The sequence below is a fragment of the Dreissena polymorpha genome, chromosome 5, assembly GCF_020536995.1.
Source record: "Dreissena polymorpha isolate Duluth1 chromosome 5, UMN_Dpol_1.0, whole genome shotgun sequence".
Lineage (NCBI taxonomy): Eukaryota > Metazoa > Mollusca > Bivalvia > Myida > Dreissenidae > Dreissena > Dreissena polymorpha.
The window spans coordinates 56,452,138-56,458,411 of record NC_068359.1 but is presented as its reverse complement, the minus strand read 5'-3'; positions in this window follow the sequence as shown (position 1 = coordinate 56,458,411).

Genomic DNA, 6,274 nt, shown 5'->3' with positions numbered 1-6,274 from the left:
TGTTATAATCGTATAACAAAGTCAAAGTCGTCAAAAAAGTAACATACACAATATATTATTATATATTATTATTTCCTCGAAAACTATCTTCTGCAATGTTTAAAATATAAAAAGTTGAAAGAATTTTCATGTACAAAAAAACTCGCTAATCAGACCGGGTTTTCAAAGGGTCATTCACAGTTTGCGGCATCTGTTTTGATAACGGATTAGTAGAAAGCCCACATATGGTGTAAAATGACACTTATTGGCCCCTATTGATAATTACTTGCGCATTTGAAAATAGTTTCTTAACTTACATTAAATTTGGAAGACTTAAACCGAAAGAAATAAAAAATGTTTTATTCTATGTGATATTATTAAAAATAATAACTGATTGTCTTTATTATTACGATTTCATTAGCATTAAAAAAATCTAGCAAAGTTTATAATGTCTTATTTATTTGCCGACTGCATTAGAATGTCAAATTTATTTAACGTTGGCCACCTTTGAAAAATGGTTTTAAATGTTCCTTTCTAATTTGTCTATATAGAGGATAAACAAGTACAAAGTTATACTCTTTTTTATAACGTGTCCGTTGCAAAACTTACATTTTCTATTTTCGCTAAGTATCTTATTATAACGACTGTGTTTTGCTTTCGGGCGATCGCTTAATATGTTGAGATTAAGCTGTTCGTGTGGACGACCACAAAGACGAATCCAACGTTTGAATTTTTCAAGATTAGTACCCGGTTGAGGGAACGGAAAAAACGTACTTCCATTTTTTAACCGTTCTGGATATCTTGTGTCTGAATAACAAGTGCCATAACAGCACCTTTCAACCATTTTCTTTGTTTAAAACACAGAATTACGTATAAGCTTATGTGTCGGACAACGGCGAGTTTGACGGACAAAATGGCGGATAGTAACGGGCCTAATCTATGCTGTAATCTGATTGGTTAATAAGCCTGTCAATCAATCGGCTGTCGAAAGGTCAATTAAGCGCCTGACCAAATTATACGACGACATACATGCGTTTTCAATCTGACTTAATCCGTCGCTGATTGTGCATGAATTTGTAAAGCGTCTGTAATTTCAGTTTCTATTACGATGCGAAATAAAAATGTCTAAGGGGGTCGAAAGACGTCCGCAATTGTTGCGCCAAAATATCAGTGGATCGCAAACTTTTTTATTACGATGCGAAATAAAAATGTCTAAGAGGGGTCGAAAGACGTCCGTGATTGTTGCGCCAAAATATAAGTCGATCGGAAACTTTTCCGAACCAAGTAAGCAAGTGCCAATAAGTGCCGAATCAGTTAAGTATGATAGTTTAAGTTTTGTTGAATCAATACAAACTAGAAATGGCGCGGCAGAGGCCGACGCGTATCCCCACGCCGCATGTTTGACCCAAGGGCGCCCCAGGGTTGATCATGGGGCCATGCATAGTTGAGATTGACTGTATTGTCATAAGAGAAGTTCAGTATCAATTAGAAGTGAATGGGTGTAAAAATAAAGAAGTTATAGTAAAAGGCAATTTTGGGAGGGTGTGGCCTATGTGGGCGGGGTGCCCCAGGGTTGGTAATGGGGCCATGCATAGTTGAGATTGACCGTATTGTCATAAGAGAGGTTCAGTATCAATTTGAAGTGAATCAGTGTATTAATGAAGAAATTATAGTAAAAGGCAATTTTGGGCGGGTGTGGTCTATGTGGGCGTGGCGCCCCAGGGTTGGCAACGGGGCCATGCATAGTTGAGTTTGACCGTTTTGTCATAAGAGAGGTTCAGTATCAATTTGAAGTGAATCAGTGTAGAAATGAAGAAGTTAATGTAAAATAACCTAAATTTTTTTTATAGTAAATGGATTTTTTTGGTGGGTGTGGCCTATGTGGGCGGGCGCCCCAGGGTTGGGATTGGGGCCATGCATAGTTGAGATTGACCCTAATGTCATAACAAAAGTTCAGTATCAATTTGAAGTGAATCCGTGTAGAAATGAAAAAATTATAGTAAATGGAAATTTTTGGTGGGTGTGGCCTATGTGGGCGGGGCGCCCCAGGGTTGGGAATGGGGCCATGCATGGTTGAGATTGACCGTATTGTCATAGGTGAGGTCCAGTATCAATTTGAAGTGAATCGGTGTAGAAATAAAGAAGTAAATGTAAAATAACCTAAAAAAATGAGTGATAATTTCTGACGCGGCCCCACCCCAACCCCTATAACTTTTGACCCAGGGGTCAGATCAAAATTCCAAATAGTGCACCGTCGCACATATGCTCATAGCTACCATGTGTGTAAATTTCAAGGTTCTAGTGCTTTTAGTGTAGGAGGAGATAGTGGCCAGGACGGACGGACGGACAGACGGACGGACGGACGGCGGAGATCACCACAATATCCCCACCTTTTTTTCAAAAAGCGTGGGGATAATGAGCAGCTTCAACAGAGTCAGAAGTAAAGCAGCAATGGTTTTAATGTATACATATGTATTACTCATTTCAATTTTTTCAAAAATGAAATCACCCTAATTTTCAAAATCAATGGGTGAAAACCCTATTTCCCAAATAATTATCTGGGGCACTGGTCCTGGTATACATTGTTAAGGACTTTGAGACCACAGGGCCAGTACTTTGTGGTTAAAGGGTCTTAATGAGGCCTAAAGTGATACATGTTTATGAAATTCGTTTAGAATAAGATAACTAATTTGTTAAAAATAGTAAAAACAAATAAAGTAACCAGTTATACCATTTTGATTCCTTTTAAGTATTGATGCACATTAGAGAAGACCCAGTTTTGTATATCGAGGTTTGTTGTACAATACAATATAAGCACGTTTAGAGCAATCCTAGACCTCTGGTACTATCCACAGTAGCAGACAAACAATTGTTTTGAAAAAAGTCAAATGTTTCAATTTTATTTGCTCGATTTATGAATGGTAGAATGTTGGAATGGTAAAACACACCAATTTAATCAAGATTCCAAGACTCCACTAAATAATGAAATTTTATACCGTTCGTATTGTTGATTTTACATTCTATAAATGTGTTGTCGCATATGAATATATAAACAATTGAAGTGTGTGCGTGCATACTAGCTAGTGTCGGGTTAAATACCGTATAAAATGATGTATTTTAGTGACTGATCGAAAAATAGACATTTTTATTTCGCATCGTAATAAAAAACGTGGTGGAGTATACACGTATGTTATATCATATTCATGTCGATCAGTCGCTGGGTATGGTCAATGAAAGTGAAATTTCATATAAAAATGCTCTATAACTTCAGTCTCTAAATACAGTTAAAAAGTGACTAGAATGCAGGAGTTTACTTTTCATTTTCAAAATCGTCTAGGGGAGGACTTCCAAAGCCCCCGATTGCAGGAGGAACATCCCCTCCTGCACATACCCCCTTCGCCACTTCGTTGCTCAATAACAATCGTCAATGGCAAAAATTCGCACCCCCTCTTTAAAACCCTGGCTAAGGGCCTGATGTTATGCCAATGTGATTGTTTCCTGTTTCGTTTGTGCGAATTCATTTAAATAAAATTACATGTAAAAATTATGTTTTATGTCATTATTATTTTAGCTTGTTTCGGGACTTCCTATAGAGAAAAATAATATTAAATCGACTTTGCCTGTATCCGATGTCTAAAGTATAATAATAAGAAAATATCTGTTAAAATGAATGTAAGTCATCTGTCAGCCTACGTTGATAGAAATGCTGTTAAATAAGTTAACGCGAAAAATATAAGATGTCTGTCCACGTGGAAAGCCTTAGTTTTATTTAGACACAGTTATTCGCGAGTCCGATTCACGGATATAACCGAATATTGATTTCTTCGGAGATCTTGAGAACGCTCCAAAAGTGGGACTCGAACCCTGGACCTCATAGTTGCTAAGCGGACAAAGACTCTACCTGTCCGACGCGACCTATTCATGAGTGGGCTTTGGACCAACAACCCCAGTATGCAGGAAAGGAACATGTATGCGGACTAAAGGGCTCAGCACAAATTAAATCAGACCCTTAACAAAACAAATGGGACTCATCACAAAACACTTGAGATTCAAAACGAAACACTTGAGAATCAGCTTACTTCACTTTAGAATAAGCACAAAACACATCATATATAGCACCAAACACTTGAGGCTAAATACATAAAATCAATAATCAGCATAAAACACTTGAGACTAAAATCACAACACTTGAGACTAATCACAAAGCATAAAATAAATACCAAAGATATAGCACACAACAATTTTGAGATTCAGCACTAAACACTTGAGACTCAACACATAACACTTGAGACTTGGCACAAGACACTTGATATTCAGTACACAACACATGATATCTAACTCAAAACACTGAAGACTCTGCACACAGTACTTGAGTCTTATCACAAAGTACTAAGATATAGCTCACAACTTTTGAGATTCAGCACAAAACACTCGAGACTCGACATAAAACACTTAAGACTGAACAAAAACATGAGATACTCAGTACAAATGAGATTCAGCAAACAACACTTGAGAATCAACACACCACAATTGAGACTAAGTGCAAATCACTTGAGATTCAGCACATATCACTTGAGACTCAACACAAAACACTTGAGACTAAACACAACATTTGAGGCTAAAAACCACACTTGTGACTCAAAATGCAACACTTGCGTCTCAAAACAAAACACTAGAGAATCAACACACAATACATATTAATGTACATCACAAAGTACTTGAGACTCAAGAGAATAAGCACATAAAATCGGAGACTGTGAGAAAGTATTTGAAACAAGATACACTTACATGTATTGAACATCAAAAACACTTGAGACTCACTTTAAAACGTTTGAGACTAAGCAAGCAATACTTGAGACTCAGCAACCAACACTTGAGACTTGGCAAAAAATTACTCGACACAAAACACATGAGACTCAACGAAAACACTTGCGACTAAACACAAAACGGTTAAGACTTAGCACAAAACACTCAGGATTCAGAACACAACACTTGAGATATAGAACATAATTTAAGTCTCAACAAAATACACTTCAGAATCAGCACCAAATGCTTTAAACTCTGCACAAAGACTTCAGAGCCAGCAAAAAAACACTTAAAAGCCATCACAAACCACTTGGGACTCAATACGAAACATGTGGAATTCAGCACAAAACAATTGAAACACCAGAGATTCTTTACAAAACACTTAAGTCTACACAAATAACACTCGATATACAGCACAAAACTAAAGACACATAACACTTGAGATTCAGCACACAAATTTTGATTTTTAGCAAATTAACTTGAGACTCAGCAAACAACACTTCCCACTAAATTAAGCACTTGAGAACCAGCACTAAGCACTTGGGGCTCAACACAAACCACTTGAGAAACAACTAAAAACACTTGAGACTCAGCACAAAACGCTTGAGACTCATCACAAACCATTTGAGCCTCAGCATTACACTCTTGAGGTTCAGCACAAAACCCCTGAGACTCGACACACTTTGGATTCAGCAATCAACGTTTAAGACACATCTCAAAACACCTACAATTCAGCACAAAACATCTTTGAGTCAACACAAAAACGTGAGACTCAGAGCCTTAAACTAGTGATAGGTATTCAGCATACAGCATTCAAGACTCAGTACAAAACAACTGAGACTCAGTACAAAACAACTGAGAATCAGTACAAAACAACTGAGAATTAGCACAAAACAACTGAGAATGAGTACCAAGCAACTGAGACTCAGTACAAAACAACTGAGAATCAGCACAAAACAACTGAGAATGAGTACCTGAAACAACTTAGACTTAGTACAAAACAACCGAGACGCAGTACAAAACACCCTATAACGCAGTACAAAACACCCTGAGACTTAGTACAAAACAACCTGAGACTCAGTACAAAACAACTGATACTCAGTACAAAACACCTGAGAATCAGTACAAAACACCTGAGAATCAGTACAAAACAACTGACACTCAGTACAAAAAACAACTGACACTCTGTACAAAACAAGTGAGACTCAGTTCAAAACAACTGAGAATCGGCACAAAACAACTGAGAATGAGTACCTGAAACAACTGAGACTAAGTACAAAACAACTGAGACTCAGTACAAAACAACTGAGACGCAGTACAAAACACCCTGAGACTTAGTACAAAACACCCTGAGACTTAGTACAAAACAACTGAGACTTAGTACAAAACGACCTGAGCTCAGTACAAAACAACTGAGACTCAGTACAAAACAACTGATACTCAGTACAAAACACCTGAGAATCAGTACAAAACAACTGACACTCAGTAC